Genomic DNA, 25,737 nt, shown 5'->3' on the forward strand with positions numbered 1-25,737 from the left:
GAATTTTATAGCCATAAAAAATATCGTAAGGCGAACTCAAATGAAAGACTTTGTCAAATACATAAAAGCTGAGAGAATATATTTACAACAGATTGTACTACAGGATATGCTCAAGAATTTTCTGAAGTTGGAATCACTATAATTTCATATTAAAATCTTGATTTGTACAAAGAAAGTAAGAGTGACGAAAAGGAAAATCAATAAAAGAGACGTTAACTCCTTCATTTTCATTGCTTCAAAAATAATTCATTGTCTAATGCAAAATAGTAATAGCTTACTGTAGGGTTAATTAATTTATTAGAATTAATTAATTTACTGTAAAATTAGAATGTGTGATAAAAATGACAATTTATGGGAGGGTAGGAAAGGAAGCTTTTTAAAATGTGAAGCTGTATAACATAGATTTATATTTATGTATTTATATATATTTTTATGTACTTAGTACATATGCCACATATAACACATATATGTCTATTCGTGATATTAGAATATAATAGATATTTCCTTTTTTCTGTTGAGACATTAATTTTATTTTTTTAATTGATTAATTTGAGAGAGAGATATCATGGGGGGTGGGGGAAAGGCAGAGGGTGAGGGAGAGAGAATCCCAACCAGACTCCACAATGAGCATGGGGCTTTCTTATGATTCTGAGATCATGACCTGAGCCAAAAAAAGAGTGGATTGCCCCATTGACTTTGCCATGCAGAAACCCCAAGAAATTAATTTCCCAAAAGATGTGTTAAATTATTTATGTATATGACAGTTCATTGCTTTTATTCAATTTCCCAATTTAAATTTCATTTCAAATTTTCTTTCATATCTTTTTTTTCTATATTTTTATTCTTTGAATAGACAAATACTTCATGTTATGCATGCTGTTGTTATTGCATCACTGGTTGTATCTCACATTTCAAATGTATACTTACTATTTTCCATATCTTTTTTTAAGCATATTAATATTTATATCCTCTTTCAAATAAGAAAGCATCTTTATGCATAGTAGCTGTCTTTATTCTTCTTTTTCTGTCCTCAGTGTTTCCTTCTGAAGTTTAAATGCTGTATTACTAGGGTAGAGTTCTTTTGTATATTTTTAAAACTAGTTCTTACTTGAACAGTGAACTTTCCAAGGTAGTTATCTACCATTCTTCACTATAATTAATGCTTTTCCAAAGAGTACATCCTAAAGGTCCAATTGTGTTTTCTTTTCTTTTTCTTTAAATTTTTCCTCTTATATATCTTTTTTTTTATAGCTTATAAGCCTTTTATAGCTGATGCCATAATGTTTCTTTCATTTTATGGTATCTTCAGTTAGATTTATTCAATTAATTTTTATCCTTATCATATTTTTTCTTTCATTTAGGAACTCTGGTGATACACATATTGGCATTTCTAAGATTTTATTTATGTATTCATGAGAGACACACAGAGAGAGGCAGAGACATAGAAGAGGAAGAAGTATGCAAGCATGCTCCCCTTGGGGAGCCTGATGTGGGACTTGATCCCAGGACCCTGGGATCACGACCTGAGCCAAAGGCAGAGATGCTCAATGACTGAGTCACAGAGTTGCCCCATATGGTGCATTTCTAATTCTACTTTTTGTTTCCATTCTTTTATTTTTTAACAATTTAATTTCTTTCTTATTCATTTTTGGCAAATTCCTTGACTTTACAGCTTACCCATTTTACCATTTGGCTATATCTATTTAACTATTCAAACTACCTAGTGAGTTCTTTATTTCAATAAATATTTTTATTTTAATACTCAGATATCTGTTTTGTGTCATCTTGAAAATTATATAATGTTATTTTATGGTTTTCTTTAGGATATTGTCTATTTTAAATTTCTGTCTTTTCTGCACCATTAACTCTGCTTCCATGATGGTAGGTTGTTCAGTGAGCTCTCCGACTTTTATAGTCTTTGTGATCCTGAGATGTCTTATTAATGTACTTTATGACTTCATGCTATCCTGGGAGTATCAGCTATTTATATTACCAAATGTTGGGATATGGGGAAGAGAAACTAAGCTTTGTTTGGACTCACCCCTTCTAGAAGAGTTAGGGAAATAAATGGGTATGGGGAATCTCAGGCAAAGTCTTACTGTTGTTGTAATATCTGTTTTTCCTCTTCTCTTTTATACCCCACCAAGTGGCTGGGTTCCATGGGCACATCCCAGAGCCTCTGCTCCAGCCGCAGGTATTTCCAAAATCTTCAGTGCATTGCAATATAGAGCACCTGATGCAGGATGAGCATTGGGAGGAGAAGGTACTCAGAGGCTGAACTCCATGCATGTTTTTGATAACATTTCTCCTTACCCCAGCTGAGTTTTAGTCTTTAAAGGTGGCTAATGCACGTTAGCAAATCTGGACTAGCATGAATGCTTGTTCTGTGATAGAATAGGACTAGCAGCATTCAGGCACTAAAGGGCAGAGAAAAAGTCACAATTACCAAGCTCTTCACCACCTTATCTTTTGCTCCTGATAGCTGCCTATTGGCTATTTGAGCTGTTGTCACCATAGTACATTGGAGCCTGTCTTGCATCTATCTTCCTTGAAGATTTTCATGCTAGCATGTGACTTTGATGTAGATGGCTGATTCCTGCAAATATTTTTGAAGTCTCTTGTTGAGGGTTTAGTATGTTTGTGCACTCTCTTAGTTTTATGATCTGTGAAGAAAAGCTTTCTTAATTTTCCAGAGAGAATGACAAAAGAAGAAAGATTAACAGCATTAAAAAAAAAAAAGAAAACAACAGCATTTTCCCCCAAACACACACATGCATGCACATACACAATTCTATTATTCTCACTGTTACATGGGCAATTGCACTGTTAACATAAGTTGTAAACTGCAAGTGTTTTGCTATAAGAATGTCACTATTAACTTCCGCTACAGACAAATGGAATCCATAGACCATTTCCTTTTAATATATTACAAATAGCATTGTCCAATTTAAATTAAGGCCTGCATATTTAATATTTTAAATTATTTTTGAACTACCTAACTATAATTGTTAATTTAATTTTAATGGGCATTTTGGGTATTTAATCAAGATTTCCATTATTATGCAGTATAAAGTCTTTGTTCTATACCATTAAAATACCTTTTGAAATTTGTTGTTTGAATAACAAAGAAAGTTTTGTTATCAAAGCAAAATATATCTGATTTATTATAAAAATCAACTTAAGTGGGGAATAAGATACCCTAAAATAGCCTTTAGCTTGACTGGGATACCACTGTTGTTTTAAACCCAACATAGTTAAGGTTTTGAATTTTTTTCAACTTTTAAAAAGCTTTACAAGCATGTATACTGAATTTCAAATTATATCTCTGCGTGTGTTTTAAGGGCACTCCATTTTAATATACCAAATACATCTTATCCTAGCTTTTGAAAGCATGTTTATGTTCATGTAAGTTATACTAGCACATTTCTTACACACACACACACACACACACACACAAAAGCAACCCAGAACTTTTTCTTGGATTTACATGTAACCATTGTTTGTGAGTTTTTAATGATTTTTCCCCCAATTAATTGAAATAGTAATAAATAGGTCAACCTGAAAAGAAAATTGACCTCTCACATACTTAGAAAGAGATTTATTACATCTTGTGGATACTGCTTAGCTGTAACTGTTCTCTCAATGGGAGGGAAAATTTAAAAACAAGAATTATCTTCTCTCAGAGAGATGTGTTAAATGAAATGTGCTAAGAGATGTGGTAAAGAATGTGAAGGATTAAAAATAATGCTGGGCTGTTACTGTTTTCTTCCTACTTTTGTTTACTCTTCCTGAATTATGCTTGATATTATTTGGGTATCAAGTTTTCTTATGGGTTGCACTGAAGTCAAAATATATTTTACACAAATAAAAGAAAATATGGGGGGAAAGGCAGTGAAAACATGGCTCAGGGATAATATCCAAAGCTTATTTGTTTGTGAGATTTGAGGGCTTTGTAGTTTAGAAAGCTCCTCGTGATGTACTAATTAACTGAAAACAGGAACGTATTGTGTCCAAACAGTGCATATATTGCGAGGGTGCCATGTGCTGGGAGGGCCTAAGTAGGCAATTGTGTTGTGAAACCACAATGAAAAGACTTAGGCAGAAAACAGCTTTCTGAAAATTGCACCTTTTGATGTGTTGGTGACATGAAATTGATGGAGTTAGGTGGAATAATGACTTTAAACATTAATCCTTCCTTTTCTCTGACAGGCAGTATCTTGAGGTACTCATTAGGTCTCATATGGAAAGAGGATTTAGCAAATTCCTTTTTTTTTTTTTTTTTACCTTTCACAAAACTGCTAAGTATTTTTGATATACAAGATTACTCTGCTTGGGAGTTATCCAGAGCTGGTAAATCTGGGAAGAAGCTGATCAGAATCACACTGCTTGACTCCAGGAGAATCTATACTGTGAGATGCTGCATAGTGTATGATACACACTAACTCAACTCTGACTGAGCCTATGGTATCAATTTAATCTCAAAAGCAGGCTTTTAGGTTTGATCCATGGCCTTTTCTTCACTACCTTGCAGCCAAAAGCTTTCTTTCATAATGGCTGTGATTCTAGGCTCCTGGGGTGCTTCTGATGTCATGGCTTTTAGAGGAACACCAACATGAATGGTATAATGCAGAGAAGTACAAAGACAATGCTTTCAATTTGTGTACATGTACTAGTAGTTGCCAAGAGTTTTCAGATCAGCTTTAAGGAAAATTGGTATTTGTTTATTGATAATGTTTCCCCAGGGAATTCAATTTTCTTTTTCATTTGTAGCATTCATGAGAAAGGTATATATGTGCCAATGACCTCTCCTAAATAACAAAGATTGCATAGTGTTAAGTGAGTCAACATCTCATCAAAGCCTCCATAATGAACAACTGCATGTTTGAGCCTCATGACTTTCCTTATACTGTGGTTTAACTAATATCAATCACAATGGATGTTCGAATAAGAAAACCACTTGTGTGTGTGTGTGTATGTGTGTGTCTGTCTGTCTTTGTGTGTGTGTATGAATTCACTGATGCAAGATTCTCTAATAAAAAGGGTCATCATGCAGTACCATCCACCATCTTAAGATTAATATAGCCAGACCTAAGAATTGATTTAGTGGTAGAGTATATGAAACTGGGTGGAAAAGAAAGGCTTTAAAAAGCTGACTATCAAAATGTAAAAATCTAAAGGTTTTATTAGGGACTAATTTTTAGATTGCTGTCTGTGCTTCCACAACAGTAGTAAAATTTTCCTTTCCTCAGACCTTGAAAGTGACCCTCCCCAGACAGAGTTTGGGAATAAAAGTTTCAGGAGTAATCTTTCCATGAAGAAATGGCCTATCTGACCTAATTGTGGGGCTTTTCTCTCTCTTTTTCTCTTTCTTTTCTACCACTTGGAGAAAAGCTGCGTGGGAAGCAAAAATTCCTCTTCTCACTATGTTTTGCACATTGTCAGAATTTATTAACACAGTATTTTCAAAAGAATGACAGGGTTATTAGACATTTCATGGCAGAAACTCAAAAACAATTTTGCATCCTGTTTGGTCAAAACTTGTAAAATTTTCAAGAACCGCAGAAGCAAAAGTGGTCTTCCAATGCATGTGTTAAAGGCAGATCTGCCAAGATGATAGAACTTGAGATTGAAAGAGAAAAATGGAAAGTCAAGTGTATAAAGTCCTATTATGCATTAGCATGTGTGGGATAGATGCTATCATAATTTACAATAAAGAAAGGCTCACAAAAATACACAAATACTTTCATTTAGAAGGCTTACCCTATGGGCAACCCATATGGAACATGATCTGTGTCTATACCATGCCAGAAAAATCAGCTAAATATTTTTAAAATAATAGACATAAATTTTGAAAATGCACTCAGTAAATTGATAGATTTTTCCCCCCTTTGGTATATACATATATAAGAAAAAACTCGCCTAACCTCTTTTTTTTTCTTTCTAATTTTGACTAATAGTTTCATTCAATCAATTTGGTTAATATGTTTATTGTTCAACAACAGGGATACAAAATAGAATATTTTGGGGCACACCAATAGCTAAAGAGCCTATAATCTCAACAGAAGCTATTGTAGTTCTTCATCTGAAAGACTATCGCTTAAGTTTTACAGTTCAGCTTTCTTTTTACTGGGTTGCTATGAGCTCCCAGTGAAACTTCTCTTATCTTCTATTCTCTGGTGTCAAATTTGTTGCTTTAAAAACATCTATGGAAAAATTAATCTGAAGAAAACTAAAACAAGTTAAAATAGGTAAAAAACAGGTGACAATTTAGCTTGATGAGGAAAGGAAGAAATACTTGTGTATGTATATTTCTATGCATATTTACATGTTTCCCAGGTTTTAATTAATTCACTACACTTTTAGGAAGGACTTATTTCTCTTACCACAAGGTCTAGGCACTGACAGATATCAGGAACACAAGGATAAATATGACTTGGTCTCTCTCATCAGAGAATATGAGGCAAACAGAAGGAGAAAGATAGAAAAGAGATTTGGGGAAAGAAGTCCTAACTTCAGGACAGAAGTCCATGTGAATTCATGTGAGGTACAAGAAAGTAGTGAGCAAGTTCTCTAGGACTCCTCAAGGGGAGAGCTGTCAGAGACACTACAGTGATGGAGTGTCTTGTTTGATTTTGAGTTGAAATCTATGGAAGTATATGACAGACCAAGAAAAGGCCCACTAGGGAACCCTGGGTGGTGCAGAGGTTTAGTGCCTGCCTTTGGCCCAGGGCGCAATCCTGGAGACTTGGGATCGAATCCCACGTCAGGATCCCAGTCCATGGAGCCAGCTTCTCCCTCTGCCTATGTCTCTGCCTCTCTCTCTCTCTGTGTGACTATCATAAGTAAATAAAAATTTAAAAAATTAAAAAAAAAAAAAGAAAAGGCCCACTAGAAAAAGTCAAGTGAGTTTTACCATTACGGTCTGTAGCAAAAAAAAAAAAATATATATATATATATATATATATATATATATATATATATATATACTTACACCTGTAGGATGAGATAGTAAGAGAAATACAGAGGTAAGATCTGAATATAGAATGATAGCTTATGTCTGCAGCCAGGAATAATCATATAACAATATTATTAAATAATTGATTTTCTTTTGTTATCTAAAACATTGATCTCCTGGTTATACTCACCATTTATGCCAGGAGTCCAGAATTTCATGCTACCAACTGTGTTGTACTCCGTCAGTCCCCTTCAGAATTGCTTGCTTCTCTCTCCATCTGATCTCTTCTACTTTGTGCTCCATTGCTTCTCACTTAGTGGTTGATGAAAAGCAATCTGATAAGCTAATTCTTAGTAAGGTTTAATTACTTAACAGCTTGATTATTAAATCTCTAAGGGCATTTGGATTTTGAATAGAGGACTATTGGATGTTGTCTTAATTCACTACAATTAATGAGTGGAATTTTTTTTTTTTTTTTTAGCAAAGGAAGACATTTTGTTGGGGCAACAAAAGGCAACAGAGATGAGTGTTCCAGAAATAATTTGTATTTTCAAGAAATAGCAAGCTCCAGCAAGCTCCAGCTTGCTATTCCTTGAAAACGTATTATATTTGGAGTTAAAATCCCATACATGCCACCATATAAATTGTTACTTTGGTCAAATCACTTTGTCTTTGAGTCTCAGTTTTCTAAACTTTATAATAAAATGATAATAGTTATGCTACCAAACAATGCTAGGATCAGATGAGAAGTAGGAAATTTTTTATGAGATACAAATGCATATCATTATTACCTCATTCAGAAAAAAGAATAGATTTACTTACATTAAAATCATTTATTATTCCCAAGGTTTTCCTAATTCAATCAAGTACCTCTAAGGACAGCTACTGAAGAGAGAGCTGGATTGGTAATTAATGAAGTTTATCTTGTGTACATATAGATGAGCTTCCTAAATATACCATTTGCATCTTAAAGCTTAAAAAAAAAACAATAACAAAACATGGAAAGAGGAACATGTGAATAAGAATGAATTAAGAAATAAAAATACGATATGGCTCTAAGAATGATTCTAGGAGGATTAAAGATGCAAATACATTGATAATTATAAAAACACAAAAGGAAAGTAAATGGGAATTTAAGTTGTTTAAAGAATCAAAACACATGTATATATTAGCATATATACATATATATATATAGTATATATACTATATAATAAGAAGGTAATTATTTAAAATCCAATTATCAAAGATGGAACAAAAGAATACAACATTAATGCACTATTATAGGTAGAATAAAATGGTACAATCTGCAAGGCAATCTTGAGAGTACTGATAAAAATTTAATATGCGTGTGTGACCCAATTGTGTTTTTTTTCTTTTTTTTCATTAATTTTTTAATGGGTTTCAAATTCTGTGATAGATATTTGATCAAGTTGTTTCCATTAAAAAGTACAGATTTTATTTATTTTTACTTTTTTAAAAGATTTATCCACTTAAAAATGAGAGGGAGGGAGCGCATGAGAAGGAAGGGCAGAGGAAGAGGGAGAGAGAATCTCAAGCAGACTTCCCACTGAGGGTGAAGCCCAACATGGGACTCGTGACCCTTAGATCACCACCTAAGTGGAAAGAAAAGCTGCTCACCAGTGAGCAACCTTTGGATTGCATTTCAACAGACTTTTTACTTCAGTTATCACAGTGACTAGAGCAAAGGTGACTATGATGCCAGGTTTAAAAACACCAGTCTCCACCCAACCCAAGGGGACAGTACCAATACCGCTAATTTTGTAGATGTTATGGAGAGGCAGACACAAGGGCTTGTCAGTTGGATACGTTGTTGGCAAAATGCAACCCAGAGCTTCAAGTACCATGTTTCCATTGGCATTGCCATCTTTATGGATGACCTTCCATCCCTTGAACAAAGGCACGTTAGCGCTGGGCTCTAGTATGTTGTCACCATTCCAACCAGAAATCAGCACAAATGCTACTGTGTCAGGGGTTTTAGCCAAACTTCTTAATGTAAGTGCTGACTTATTTAGTGATTTCTTCATATCTCTTCTGGCTATAGGGTGGCTCAGTGGAATCCATTTTGTTAACACCAACAATGAGTGTCACACATTTTCCAAAGTGTAAACCAGAAGGGCATGCTCATGCATCTGCCCATTCTTGGAGGTACCTACTTCAAATTCACCAATACCAGCAGAAATAATCAGGACAGCACATTAGCCTGAGATGAGCCTATAATCATATTTCTTATAAAGAAATAAAGCTTCTGTGTCTCGGGGCACTAATGATGGTCACGTAATACTTGCCGGTCTCGATTTTCCACAGGAAGATATCAGTGGTGATACCATGTTCATGCTCAGTTTCAGCTTATCCAAGATCCAGGCATACTTGAAGGAGCCCATTTCCACCTCAGCACCCTCCTTCTCAATTTTTTTCATAGTTCATTTGTTGATCCCACTATATTTGTAGATCAGATGGCCAATAATGGCCAGCTTGCTTGAATCTATGTGTCCAGTGATATGCGTCTTTCCCTTTCACATTTGTTTTAAGGTTTAGGCTAGTTTTCTTAACACCTATGTTCTGGCAGCAAACTTGTTGCAAAAAACTCCTTTTCTTTCTTTCATCTTTCTTTCTTTCTTTCTTTCTTTCTTTCTTTCTTTCTTTCTTTCTATCTTCTTTCTTTCTTTCTTTTTTTTCTTTCTTTCTTTCTTTCTTTTCTTTCTCTTTCTTTCTTTCTTTCTTTCTTTCTTTCTTTCTTTCTTTTTCTTTTTCTTCTTCTTCTTCTTCTTTTTTTCTTCTTTCTTTCTTTCTTTCTTTCTTTCTTTCTTTCTTTCTTTCTCTTTCTCTTCCTTCCTTCCTTCCTTCCTTTTTTCTTTCTTTCTTTCTTTCTTTCTTTCTTTCTTTCTTTCTTTCTTTCTTTCTTTTTTCTTTCTTTCTTGTATGTGAGCACACAGGGCCGCTTAGTTTTTAACAGTAGTTATTTAGAGACAACTGAATATCTATCTGTAAAGAAATGTTTAAAACTCTCTCCAAACTGAAAAGGTGAGAATGTGACAGATAAAGTGCTGGTAACAGAGCAACTACCTCACACAGAGCTCATGGTTTCCAGGCAGAGGAACACTGCTCATGAGCACGCTGAAAGGTCACACAACAGGAGAGTCTCCATAAAACACATTTTGAGAATCATGGAAAATGAGAGAGAAACTGGGGAGAAATGGGGAAGAAAGAGACCACTGGGGAACCACTTTCATTTACATAAAAGGGGACCTGTGGATTCTAGATTCAATAAGCATAAGAATGAGGGCTATTCCACTAAATTATATCATGAATTTTCAAAGATGTGTGTTGCTAATGTTTTCATAGGTCACTAAGACATTTTTGTTTAAAGTAATGTGATTTATTTTCTTGACAGATTTGTTAAACTGGTGGATCAAAGAAATGCCACACACAGTTTATATTTTCACTCAAGCAAAGCATTTGGCAACATCTCCAATTCTCTGGTCCCACTGAGAGTCAGGACTTACCAATCACTTAGGAAATACCTTTGGAATGTGAATGTAGGATGCAGAGATAACATCACTGCCAGCAGAATGGGCGGAGTGGCAGCCACAGAGAGAAAAGAGGCAGTGAGCTCCCACCTACACTTTGGAATCAAACCTGAGTAGGAACCCAGGCTCAGAAATGTCCTGCCTATTCAACAATTGGTCAGTTATTTAATCTCTCCAGGCCTCAATGTTTTTCTTATGTGATTTGAGAATCAAAATATTGCCTACCTTAATGTTGTTGGGAGAATTCAAGAGGAGTTAAATGAAAGGTATTGAGTAAGATGACCAGCATCAAGTCTTATGATATTAAAATGAAGACACAGAAGTTGTAAGTAATTAGAGGCATTCAGCCAGAGTAACGGTGAATCTTTCCACAGAAGTAACAGCAGACACAGAAAACATTTGAGTTACCATAACATCATATTATATTCTAAGGAAGAAAGGAAGCTTTTTACAAAAAGGATGGTAAGCACAGGACATTGTCCTATCAGACTAAAGAAGATTGTAGCTGAGACAGTTAAGCTATTGAATATTTACAGAAACCTTCCCTTTTCCCTAAAAGGCTTGTTGTAGAACTTCTTGGTTTTCCACCTCACATTTTCCTCCAGTACGCTTAAAATAAACCTTCAATATCTAAGAAAAATTCAGAATATGTGTTTCTTGTCTCCTAAGAGAGGCTAACATAATTACAAAATAAAAACTCAAAAACATGAGTTGTTCCAAAGTAACAAAATAAATATAAAAGGGTTACACGTATTGATGCCACATCTTTAGGCATTGCCCTCAACTTCTTTTGACTTTCTAATTGTTGTTGTTGTTTGTCTGTAGAGATAATTAGGGCTATGATGATTTTAAATAATATAACCAAGGTGAAATACATAGTGCAGTCATTGGCCAATAATGAACAATCATGAAAATATGGTTATCATCCTTATCAGATGAGGACATTGTTAAAACCCAATATTTGGAACTGAGAGGAATGATTCCTTTAAAACCCCCTAGATAGGGGATCCCTGGGTGGCGCAGCGGTTTGGCGCCTGCCTTTGGCCCAGGGCGCAATCCTGGAGACCCGGGATCGAATCCCACATCGGGCTCCCGGTGCATGGAGCCTGCTTCTCCCTCTGCCTCTGCCTGTGTCTCTGCCTCTCTCTCTCTCTCACTGTGTGCCTATCATAAATAAATTTAAAAAAAATTAAAAATAAATAAATAAATAAATAAAACCCCCTAGATATTGTCAATGATAAGGGCATTGAGATCCAAGAGGATGAAAAGATCATGGGATCATTTATTGCATTAAATGGACAGTATTGCGTTTTCATTAAGATAAATCGTTGTTTTACTTTATAGACTTAAGATATAATCTACAAAATTTATTTCTGGTAGCAATATTTTAAGAACAAACTATAAGGCAGCCCGGGTGGCTCAGTGGTTTAGCACCACCTTCAGCCTGGGGGTGATCCTGGAGACCCAGGATTCAGTCCCACATCAGGCTCCCTGCATGGAGCCTGCTTCTCCCTCTGCCTGTGTCTCTGCCTCTCTCTCTTTCTCTCTCTGTGTGTCTCTCATGAATAAATAAATATAAAAAAACTATAGAGGAAGAAACTATGTGTATATATACATATATATATAGTATATACACTGTGTGTATATATATATATACTATATATATACTAGAAATATATAGAAATATATATATATATATATATATATATATATATATATATATATATATTATAGAGAAAGAAGCTGGAGCAATTAATGACTTGATTTGGAAAAGGGAAATATCTAAAGGGAAAAAGAATGCTAGTTTTCTGATATGGAAAAAGTTTTCATGCTTGAAGTGCATACTGGGTTAAGATTAAGTGGAGAAAGTTATAGGAATCAGATTTTGAACAAACATTAAGAAGTAGATCTGTTTTGGGGACATGGGTGACTCAGTTAGTGAAGTGATTTACTCTCGATTTTAGCTCAGGTCATGATGGGAGGGTCCTGGGATGGAGCCCCAAGTAAAGTTCCCTGCTCAGTGGGGAGTGAGCTTGTCTCTGGATCACTTTGCCCCCTCCCTCCCCATCACATGCACTCTCTCTCTGAAATAAATAAATCTAAAAAACAAAAGGAAGTAGATCTGACAACTCAGTGATGTTTTAGGGATTGGAATCGTCATTTCTGACCAGTTTTTAGTGATCTTTAAATTCATACTAAATAAAGGAAGGCAGTACAGCATGCTTGCTATCAGATTCCCATCCTGGACCTAAGACATATATTCTCAGCCAGCCAAGGACTCTTCCTCACTGGACCATAGGTATCCTTTAATCTATGATATAATCCTCTAAATTTCATTTTTAGACAGCCACTGCCAATCAATTTGTGTGCCATTTCTGTCCAAATGATCTGTAAAGTTCTATAAATTCTAATAGCTAATGATATTAATGTATGAACTATATTTTATCATCTAGAATACAGAGCATTATGTCCTCCATTTACTTATACAAAAATAAAGGGAGTAAAATTTTCAACCAACATTGTAATGTCTATTTCTAACAATAAATGATTTTGAGATAATTCTCAAATCTCAACAGAACCACCAGATGGTATGTTTTCTAGACAAGTCATATTTATAACAATGTATTTTTACATTTTGCAATACAACATAAAGCCTAATAATAAGATCTGAATTCTGCAAATACTAGACAAATCTGCAAGTATAACATTATTCTCTCCTAGTGAACATCCTGTGAATTCATAAATATTTACATATTACAAGTTATAATTATGTAGCACTGGGGAAAAGGGAAAATGTAACTGTATATTTATATCTATAAGAATATAAAAGAACATTCATAAATTACAAATGTGCATTGTTCTCAGAAGAGTACCTACTGAGCTTTTGTATCTTAAGGCTAATACATAAGACAAGTTTCTACATCCCCCCATCAGTGGAATAAAAAATTATAATTGTAAGTTTGAATGACTATTGATTGCTTATTATAGTTTCTATTAATAGTCATAGATGATTATGCATGAGCACATCATTGTAGGTATTTGATAATGTAGAAGGGAAAGTTTGTATTGCTACAGGGATAATCCTCCTTAAGAAACTGACAAGCATGATTATAAAAAATACTGCAAAGTATGTATTTGCTTTAAAACAATTACCTAAAATAGTGCAGTTAAATGCTATCTTGTTCTAGCTTTTTATACCAGTTAGTATTCCACAGTAAATTCTATATCATAGATTCATCTGCACGCTAATAAAGTTTTGCTAAATAAAATAGAATCTTTTACAAATCTGTTGTGCATATGTTAATTCTGAGTTATCCCGGAGCTTTTAAAAAAATGAAAACCGGGATATGGTCCCTACACTTCTGCATTGTTTTCTACAGAAAATATCATTTAGATTCATTTTTAAAATTTTCATATTCTCCGTTTCTTTCTACTTTCACTACAAAATATTCCAACAATTTAATTACTTCATAACTACCTTTTTATGCATATCTCTGCAGGTACATTTATATATTGGAGTAAATTCAGCTTTTAAATAGTCTCACCTCTGAGGCTTACAGCCCCTTATGTAGCAGTGACCTCCAGTCATCTGATCAAATTTTGGGTTACTTACTAGCCATAATCAAATATATTCTCATCTCTTATTTGAACAAATCATACAGAAATTGAATACAATTTTTATGAACACTAGCAATATGTTCACTTCTCTGATAATTTTGACATTAAAATTCCATCTTAATAATCCCATCCTTCAGGCTTTGCAGACTCTTAAGGTATTAAAGCAAAAATTATCCTAAGCAGTTAGATTATAATGTATTTAAAGATTAGACATTTCATGTTGAATATTAACTGCTCCACTTCCCAGGAAAAGAAAACTATGCTGATTTTCTTCTTCTATAATTTATACATTTCAAAGACCAGCTATCCAAGTTTCAAACCATATTGCAGGAAAACATATTTCAAATGGACTTGAAATCTGCATAGAGTTTCAAAGGTATGTACAATGGCATATTAAGATACATTGGAAACATTCGCAATAATTATTTGAATTTATTTCCAAATAACATACTGTAAAGTTATTAGAAAATTATAGAAAATTCTTCATAGAAAAAAGTTAACTGAAGTGGCTAAATTCTCTATTGAATATAGTAAATATGCATACTGTTAATGTCAGATAATAGGTAAGTTATTTATTAGGTATATTCTTATTATGTGGAATGAGACAAATTAAGGACAAATGTGAATTAACAGATGAGAAAATGATCTATTGTTTCTCAGGCTTAAAGAAATAATAAAATGGCATCTATTATTATTTTTTTCTTACTTCTGGAAATTATGCATGTGACCTGTTCATAAGGATGGAAGACTGACCTATTTTGAATTTCTCTGAAGAACAAAATTTTGAGTCCATACCCATTTCAAAAGTGGTAACTTAAAAGTCAAAAATCTTTTCTTCTTAAACCTTGTCTTGTTTTTATGGCTATTGTTCTATAAGGTCTGGTGCTTCAGTATGACCAACATTTACTCATATGCAATTTAAAGAAAGAACGTGCTATGGCCTGAATGTTTGTGCTTCCCCCCAAATTAATATTCATACATTGAATCCTAACTTCTGAGGTGAAGTGATGGTATTTGGAGGTGGGCCTTTGGGAGGTGACTAGGTCATGAGGGTGGAGCCCTTATGAATGGGATTAGCGCCCTTATAAAAGAGAACTAAGAGAGCCCCCTCCCACTCCTACTATATGAGGACACAGCTAGCAAGTGGCATCTACAAACCATGAAATGTGTCCTCACCAGATACTGAATCTGCTGGAGATTTGATCGTGAACAGTCTTCAGAACATGCAAAAAGTATTTCTTCTGTTTATAAACCATCCAATCTATGGTATTTGGTTATAGCAGCCTGAGTGGACTAAGACAGAGGCTTGCAAGATAATAAAGAACATGTTTCCAATAGCCCATATTTCCTGCTTTTACCACTGCTGATAAAAGGAGAGAAATAAGAATGAGAACTTGGATATAAAAATGGATAAAAATATCTACAACATATACCCTTTTGCACAGTACATGTCAATGCCATTATCTTATTTTCTACCTATTAGCAAATGACTTCCATTCATCAAGCTCTCTTTCTTACCCCTCAAAAAAGATAGAGATAATTCCTCATGTTTTTTTTTAGCTTATAATGTGATGCATGAATGTGTGACAATTATATATTTTATATTGATTTGGCTTTATTTCAACATTTAATTATATTGTTTTGGTTTGGGCTTCCCTAAAGGTAAATTCTAAAACTAGATTAGAGTGCAGGTTCTCTGTTTGGGAAGTCATACCAAGAAGCACCTGCATGACAGAGGGAGCAAGAGAGGAGGAAGGAAGGGTATTTTAGTCTTAGTTTACTGTGCAGCAAACCAAAGTTAAGGGCTTACTGCCATTTATTATATCTCACAATTCTGTGTGTTGACTGAAATCGGCTGTTTGATTTTTTCAGCTGGTTTCACTTGGGACTTCTCATGGGGCTGCCATCACTAGTGACTTCTGCTGAGATCTCAGGACAGCGCAGGATGAGGAAGCTGATGCTTTTACCCTCTGTGATCTTAAAGCCTCTTATTTTTTTTTTAAGTATTTTATTTAAATTCAATTTGCCAACATATACTATAACACCCAGTGCTCATAACATCATATCGGGCCTCTTATTTTTGATATGGCCTCTCTACTTGGTGTCTCAATATAATGTTTCCAGTAGTGTGTTGTATAGTCACACTTTTCTCATAACATCTCAGGATTCCCAAAAGTGCTAAAGAGGAAGCAGACAACATCACTGTAAGATGCAGGGTTCAAATTGCCAAGTGTCGCTTCCATTACTTGAAGTGAGAGGAGACCACTCAAAGGCATGAACACTAAGAAAATCAATTCTTTGGAAGCTGTCTTTGCAGCCCAGTAGTCACAAAAAGAAAGTCAGTACATTAGCGCTAACTGAAGAGGTTGGCTGTGGGTAACAACAGGTTGAATCCTGCTGGGGTTAACTGGAATATGGATAGAACTACCTTAGAATTTCCTCTCTTGAGAGGTGTGGAACATCTACCAGTTCTTATTGGCCTTTGCTAAAGTAATACTTTTGCAGAAATTAACTTCCTGGTACCTCTGGCCTGCCGCATAGGTAGGTGGAGTTCACAGCTCATGCCAAAGAAAGCCCTGTCGAAAATAGTTGCAAGAACTTTCAATAAGAAGTTGACAGAAGGCATGGGGATATGAAGTCCAAAGGGGATAAGAAATAAATGTATATCTATACAGCCTACAAATATAAAAAAATGAACACTCAAACCAAGGAACAAATTTGATTTATCAGTTTCTTAAATGTCCCTGTGTTTCTTCTCTCTATTCATAGTTCCTCTCTAACCCCCCCAAAAAAACAAAAAATTGCCACTATGCTAAAATTCATTTTAATCCCTTCCTTGCTTAAAAAAAATTCTCCAACAAAATTTGTATTTGTAAAAATTACATTACTTAATATTATCTATTTTTTAAATGTATATAAATGGAAACATCCTGGGTGTATCTTTTTGCAACATTCCCATTCAATGTCCATTGTTCTTCACATTCATATGTTTATACTTAAAACTGAAGTTCATTTGTTTTATTTGCTCTGAAATATTTTATTATATATATCCATTTTATTGGTGAGCCATGTTTTTGCTAAATCCCACAGTGATAGAAAAGCATGCATTGTGTTGCTTTCTTGGGAGGTGGAATGTAATCCTCTGACAGCCCCAGTGTTGGGGGCAGCAAGTGAGATAGGAAGGAGGATAAGCAGATGACATTGGGGCCATAAAGAAAATTCATGCAAGATGTCTCTAGACATGTTGAAAGTTTCCTCTGCCCTTCAGAATGATATGTTGGGAAATGGAATAGGAGGAACAAATAATTTATCTACCAACATCTTCTTATTACCCTGAACATTGTTCAGAATATACCTCACAAGGCATTAACTCCATAGAACTTCTGAGTTTGGGTCTTTGTTCCCTACAGAAAGATGCTGAGGGAGCCAGATTTTAAACTCCACTGGGCACATCCTCCTCAATGGTCAGAAGTAGTGATAGAGTTCATATCATGGAGTATGTTCAGTTGAGCTTTGATTCTAGAGATTTTATATTGCATTATTAAATAAATGCCTGCAACAATTTTTAATAGATAGCTTCCAAAAAGTTAGGGCATTTTCAGTGTATTTGTAGTTTGTTAACGTTTTTATCTTAAAGGTATACATATTATATATATAGATATAGATATAGATAGATATATAGATATAAGGATATATAGATATATAATCAAAGAGTTTTATCCATCTATTGACAAATTAAATATTTTTTCTTATTTAAGATGTGAATGTGATGAGTTATATTATTCCAATTTTAACTTTTGAAAGATCTCTGCATTTTTTGAGGTAGAATAAATTTGGATATGATGTGTTCCACTTTTAGTAAACAACTGTATTTGTATTGCTGATATTTTAGATTATTGCTTCTATGTTTGTGAGCGGGATTAACTTCTATCTTTTTATTTTACTGTTATTTTAGCTGGAGTCAAGTTAAGTTAGTCTCACAAAAATGAACTTATTTATTTCTGCTATTAGAAAATTTGGTAGAACTCACTCTTGAATTTATCTAAGCCTCTGTGTTTTCTTGTGGGAAGATTTTTTTTTTTTTTACCCATCTTAGCTGATTTCAAAGACATAAGAATACTCATCTTTGTGTTATTTCTTATCTTAATTTTGATAAATTGTATTCTTATAAATTATCAATAATCCTATTTTTTTACTTTATTATGTAACAGTATTATAAAATTAATCCCTATATTTTCTGTAGTTATGAAACCTCTCTGTTATTAATATTGTTTATTTTTTCTTTCCATCATTTTCTTTTTAATATAATAAAGTTTGACATTATTTAATACCTCTGGAAGAATCATTTTTCACTATTGGAAAATTTCATGCTTTGTTTTCCATTTCATTAACTTCTGAATTTATCTTTTATTACTTCTTTCTACTTTCCTGGATTTAATCTGTTGCTTTTCTTAAAAATTTGTGAAGAAATTAAATACTTAGTTTATCGTTTTCTAGATATTTTGTTGTTTCTAATTTAAGCTTTTAAGAAAATAAATTTTGTTTCTAGCATGTTTTAGCTGTATCTTATAAATTTAGTCAAAGCATTCTTGTTAGTATAATTGTTATAAAATTGTCTATATAACTGTATAATCATTGGTTCAAATTAATTTCTAATGTATTTATTGTTTTTATTAGAATCATGATTTTTTCAGAGATAGGGTTTTGCTTTTCCTAACATAGGTGTCTTTTCCTAACATAAATGTCTTCCCTTGTTATTATGTATCAAAATCTCCATTTTAATGCCAGTATGAGCAAATAATGTGTTCCATATGCCATTTAAAATTTGTAGGGTAAGATTAGGTTTACTTTTTATACATATTGCATACATATAAAATAGTACATATTATCTAATGTTTGAGCGTAGTTTTATGAATGTCCATTTTATGATGAATATTCATTATACCAGTCAGCTTTTCTATATTCTTAGCCATTTTTAGTCAATTTGCCCAAACAATTATTGGGGGACTATGGCAAATCTCTAACAATGATGGGAAAGCACTTAATTTCATCTTGTGATTACATTGGTTTTCACTTTATAGATTTTAAGTTATATTATTGTGTGCATACAAGTTAGAATTATTATAGCATCTATTCATCTATTAAGTTGAATATTTTATCATTTTGTAATATCCCTCTTAATCTCTAATAATGGTTTTTGCCATGAGTCCACTTTGTCTGGTGTTATTACAACTTCTACATTTCTTTAGTAATTGCTTGACCTGCTTATCAGTATTTTGACGCCAAATCATCTGTGTTTTGTTTTAGTTGTGTCAAGCTTTCCTTTCTAGAATGGTTATCCCAAGTCCATTATATTTGGTTATTGATATATTGGGATTAAAGTACATCAAATTACTGTGTATTTTCTATTTGTCTTGATATTGTGCTTCTTTTTATTCCCCCCCTTTTTGGTCTTCTTTAGACACTTTTTTTCTCATTCAACCATTCTTTTACATTTTTAGAAGTTACATGGTATATCTTTTAGTTATTAGCTATTTCACAAGCATACTTAATCAATTTTAAAATGAATTAGTTTTTGTATATATGAATGGTATTTATAGATTATGCTATATATATATATATATATATATACACACACACATATGTGACATTTCCTATATGATTTTGTAATCTATATACATAACTGAAAATTTATTACACAGAATAGCCTCATGCGATTATGGTAGGTAAGAAGTCGAATATCTACAGTCAGTAAATTGGAGGTTTGGGACAACCAATGGTATAGTTCCCAGCCTAAGCCTGAGTCTAAGAACCAGGAGGGCCAATGTTGTAGGTTCCAGTCTGAGTTCAAAGACCTGAGAATCAGGAGAGCTGATGGCCTGAGTTCCAGTCCAAATTCAAGTCAAAGTTAGGAGAAAACTAATGTCCGTGGTTGGAGACAGTCAGGCAGAGAGAGTGAACTCCATTATTCAGGCTTGTTATAGTCAGGCCTCTAATAGATTGAGTGAAGCCAACTCACATTGGGGACAGCAATCTGCTTTACTCAGTCCACCAATTTAAATGTCAATCTCATTCAGAAACACCTTCATGGGAACCACCAGAATAATGTTTAAGCAATACCTGGCATTTTGTGACCCAATCAAGTTGATATATAAAATTCTTGTATGATATAAGGATCTTAAAATACTCTAGTTAGGATTATCCAATTTCATATGTTACTCCTGACCTCAATTTATCTATATATTTCTGTTATCCTTGAATAAAATATTGTTCTTTTTAGTTTAAATAGTCAAAGTTTCTTTACGTTCACAAACAACACCATTCACTCATTTCTATATTTCTTATGAATCATTTTTCTTTTGTCTCTGATCCTTACTTTTGAATTCACATTAGTGGTCAATTATTTTATTTTATGTTTTATACTAATATTGCACACTTGTTCTTAAAGATATGTTTTTCTAGGTATGTAATTGGAAACACCAAGTTTAGCTTTTGCTTTATATATAAATATAAATATATAAATATAAATATAAATATAAATATCTGTATGTTCTTTTAGCACAATAAGGCGCCAAACATCAATTTAATTCACATTTTATTGTTTTATCAGTCTGTCCTTAAGATCATATTATTATTAATAAAAGTATTTTAAGAATCTTCTCACTTTGTTTGCTGATCGCTATCTATGTATGAATTTCCTTCATTTATGTTGTTTGTGTTCTATTTGAATTTCTGAATAGTGGGTTTGTGTATTTCATAATTTATGAGCAATTGTTAACCATAATTTATTCAGATATTGCCTCCTTCCCTACCCATTACTCCTTTTTAGAACTCTGGTTATGCTAATGTTTGAGCCATCTCATTCTGTCCTTCACATCTCTTAGACTCTTTCCATATTTCTTCCTCATTATCTCTCTTGGCTATATTCCAGACTATTTTCACACTATTTCTCTCTTTATTGTATCTAATATGTCCCTTGAATAATTTATATTAGTTATAATGTTTTTGTTTTGTAAAGAACTATTTTTAATCTTTTAATCTGTGTCAGCATCATGCAAATTTTCAAGTTTCTATGTTATTTCCTTAGACATGTTATATAAAATTGTTTTATAATCTATATCTGATAATTACAATATTTGAAGTATTTACTAGTATGTTTTCTATTGCCTGCCTTTGATACTCCTCTCATTCACAGTGTCCTATTTACATGTATGTATATGATGTTTTTTATTATTACTGCCTGAATATTCCTTTGGCATAATATCCTGGACAGTGTTACCTGGGTTGAAATTGAGTTCATCTACCCAATATCTATTTTCATTATGCTCTTCCCTTGGGGGTACCACTATGTCAAGGTCATTTTAAATTAAATCATTTACTTGAGACTTCTCGGGGTAAATCATGAATTCCGAAAACAAAGCTGCATGAGGGCCAGTTTAAGATTATGAATTCTAGGAGAATAGTATTTCCTAACAGCCAGTGTCAAGTTAGAGACAGGTAACTAACTCTCTTTGCTGACCCTTTCTTTAAGACTCATCCCTCTTTCTCATCTAAGTGTGGCACTTCGGATCCCAGATTTATATTTAGGTATCTTATTAGATTCCCTTCTTCAGTTGTCCCTAAGCTACATAGCCCATTTCTGTTCCCAAGCAAAGTAAAGTGGAAGCATAATATCTCCAGAATTTGACCGAAGCCCTCGGGATGAAATCTAACTTTGGTACATATCCATCATCCAAGATTCCTACATTAGTTTCATAGTTTGGCTTTATAGGTGCCTTTCTTTGGTGTCAGCTTCTAGATGCATTTAAAAATAAAATGTGAAAAAAAAATAAAATGTGTATTCAGTATATAAACATTTAACTCAGTGGAAGTGTTACCTACAAAGGTCAAGAAAGAAAAACTGGAACAATACTCAAATTAATACAAAGGATTCAATACAAGGAATTGGCTAAACAGTCTCTAGAGTACAAAAGAGGCAAAGTATAAACACTAAGGTAATGTGGGGATGAAAAATACAGGAAAGAGCTACCAGGCCCAGGACTGGGGAACAAAGAGAAATTGGTGGCATTACTAGAACTTAGAAATGACCTGAGACTATTCTCTTTGTGGGAGAAATAATCCTGGAATCTAGAATTAAGTGGAATGTCAAGATGAAGAGTAATGACTATCATCATATCAACAGGAATGGGAAGAAAATAGAAGCAAGCATCTCTTTTCTCTTGTCCAGGCTTCCAGCCACTCTTCAGCACTCATAAGAAAACCTAACTAGAATCCATTGGATTTGCAGAAATGGGATTATAGAGTCTTATTCCTAGCTCTAGTATATACAAGTGTCAGTTTACTGCTGGGAAATAACAACCTGATAAGTACACAAAATCATTTCTATATTATAGGAAAAGAAGCTGTGTTAGTTGAATTTCCCTTGTCATTATTTTCCAAGTATGTGTCCAAATAAATTGACTGGATGAGGCTAATGAGAAAGTTATGAAAAGGTGAATTGATGAAATAATTTCCCTGAATAAACATATAATTCATATAATTACCAATAATTTTAATCTATAATTCTCCATGCCACTGTTTGTCACTATCATAGTATGGTTTTTCTGTCATCATCAACAGAAGAGGAATACAACCAGAGGTGGAGGAACCAACTCTGCCTTGTTAAGTCAGCAGCATGCCCGCTTACTCTTCTACCCTAAGAAGGTGGTGGTCAATAAGAAGTAACCTGCCTCCACAGATTCAGATCTGGACAACAACACAGAAGTGAAGTCTTGGAGACATCATATGCTGCCATTAGTTTAGTGTGTCTTATTTATGATTCAGACACACAGACTTCCCAGGAGAACTTGAGTGGTGTTTTACACTCTTACCTTTCTTCCATTCTCTGCAAGCATGTGTACTCTAATACAAAAGAACTTTATTTTTTATATCTCTCCTAATCCTTTCTCTATTAAGTAATAAGCTTCCATTGATTATATGGAGGCAGTAAATAATAGAGTGTTTTTTTGTTTTTTTTTTTTTGTTTTTTTTTGGTGTTGTTGTTGCTATTTGCAACGAGATTTTTACTGTAATCAAAGATAATATATCGGTACTTCCCCAAGATCGTGTAGGGATAATACCACTTCTTTTGATTTCCAGTAAAGCTCAAAGCCAAACATTTTCAATATCAAGTTGCTTGATATTCCAAAAGAAATAATACATATCTTCCAGGATAGGAACCACTTTCTGTATCACTCCATGTGTTGACCAGCACATAGACATTCTAAATCCAGGTATGTCTTTATGTCCTACCAGGAATAGTCATATTGACTTATTGTCAATTGAAATTTATAAAAACCAGTATATATGTCAGCTTACCAATTAAAGCAGTTTTATGGGATTATAAATACACATATTTGAAGCAAAAAATCATTTTATGCCTTGAGTGATTAGTACCACTGTAAAATTTTGGAGTTTTATTTATTTTAAATTTAATGCAATATAAAAAAATGCTTTTTACAAATGTGAAATCAATTCATTCAATATATATTCACAATACAATATATTTCAAACATATTTCACTAAATAGGATGTGCATTAAGTATAAATTCATTTGAAGCAAAAAAAGTCAGTTTAAATGCATAATTAGGCCTTTAGAAATTATGTGTCTTACTATAAGCCTTTTTATAGCATCCCATGTGTCAAGAAATAAGCAATTACCCTAAAATATTAGGGTGGATTTTGTAAACTCTCAGTATTTCTACACATTAAGTCTCAGAAGAAACTCTGGCATTGTATGTGAACTAAACTTAAAAGGGTGATCTCATTTTACTGTAGGATCACTATTTAGATCTTTCCTAATAAATGTCCATATTTCTAAAGACACATTTATCTTTTGTTTTCTCAAATTTAATCAAAGATTATTAAAGTGCATTTTGGATTGTTTTCATGTTTATTTCTGTTTAGAAATGTTGTTTTAGGTCATTTAATAATTTTTGTTATGATTTTAATCAGTAAGTTTTCAACAATTTTACACTGCTATTTAAGGAAATGAAATTATTGTGATTTATAAAAATTTACATTCTAGTTCTATGACCTGTGTCAAATCATAACTTTGAGGACATACTTTCAGATATAATATTTTAATTGAGAGGTCTAATTTATTAGTAAACATAATAAATAGCTTTGCAGCTGATTTTATCACTATGTTCACTAATCTGCAAAAGTCAAAATCTAATTGTTAAGGCTAAGAATATTAATTTTTTATTTGTACTAATTTCTCTTTTGATCTTTGTAAGATCAAAAATAATAGTCCAATTCAATTTATGATGTTACTTCATTTGCCTGAAAACATTTCTTCATTCAGAGCTTGTTTAAGAAAAGTTGGTTTGTAAGTTCTTTGAAATTCCTGAGCACAGATATCATCTACCAGGGCTCATTCATTCATTCATTCATTCATTTTATTTTTTCTAGGTTCATTTTTGTGCCATGAGAGAATTTTTTCCCATTTTACTGTTTAGATTTTCCTTCTTTAAACTATTGTTTGGAAACCAGTGGATCCATTCAGAAGCGTCTGATATCAACTCATCCATCATTTAGTACAAATGGCTTCATCAGTTTTGTCTCTATCTTAGAAAAGAATTCTTTTTATTCTAGCCTGTTGAGAGGCTTGAGACGTGGGTTAGATGGATCATTAGAGTAGACTATTTATTCTTCTCACCAAAAATGATAAATGCCTTTTTGAACTGGACAGTAGCGAGTGATGGTCTGGTAGGTGATGTTTGGTTAACTCTATCAAGCATTTGCAACAAAAGAAGAATATGTCTTTCTTCCTGTGGAGGTAGTAGGAGGCATTTTGCACTTGTCCTCTACCCTCCTGTTCAAATAACCCAGGCTCTACACAGGCAGGTAAGTGCAATTGAAAAAGATAAAAATATTTTCTCTAAAGATTTGCTGGGTCACTTTCCTAGGGCAAAAGAAGGAAGCCCCTATAGTGTTATGATAGAAGCACACGAACTGCCCAGTGGCATCAAACACATTTACTTTCCACTATTGGCGAATGTGTGCCCTCACACGAGAGAGCCTTATTTGTTCTCTGTATCACTGAAAGTATTTTCTTTGTTAAATAATGATCCTCTGTCTATAATATAAATAAAAGAAGAAAGGGAAAATGATAACGTTCCCAGAAATTCTGCTTTATACTCACACGTACTTTATTTCACTCAATTTAAACCTCACAGCCATCTCAAATGAAATGATTTCCAAACTCATTGCCATAATTAAAATTTGTGGCATGGGTATGATTTTCGTATTTTGAAATTTACATGATGTTGACAGGAATCAATATTTTTAGGGTTGTCTGCTTTTCTAGTAGCAGACACAGTTATGGCTGTGTGCCCATATAATGCATCCTTTCTTGATTATAACTCACCATATATTCTCCATTTCTGCATTGTTAATGTGTATCCAATTTTAATCACACACACACACACACACACACACACACACACACTCGTTTATGTGGGTTGGAATGTTCCTTTTATCTTTCCTCACTATTTGTCCACACGGTGACATTCTATAGAGACAAGAATAAATGCACTTTTCAGTGTCAGGATATATGCCTTTTTAAGATCCTTA

At 33.4% G+C, this 25,737-nt stretch overlaps 1 long non-coding RNA gene across 1 annotated transcript in view; it reads right to left on the bottom strand.

Moving 5' to 3' along the window:
- LOC144291824 (uncharacterized) overlaps positions 1-25,737 on the bottom strand; it is a 323,842-nt gene that overhangs the window by 23,997 nt on the left and 274,108 nt on the right. The window contains exon 9 of the long non-coding RNA XR_013359381.1: positions 7,146-7,267. This is a non-coding gene — a long non-coding RNA (uncharacterized LOC144291824). The remainder of the gene's footprint in view (positions 1-7,145; positions 7,268-25,737) is intronic.

The sequence above is a fragment of the Canis aureus genome, chromosome 20 (genome assembly GCF_053574225.1).
Source record: "Canis aureus isolate CA01 chromosome 20, VMU_Caureus_v.1.0, whole genome shotgun sequence".
Taxonomy (NCBI): Eukaryota; Metazoa; Chordata; class Mammalia; order Carnivora; family Canidae; genus Canis; species Canis aureus.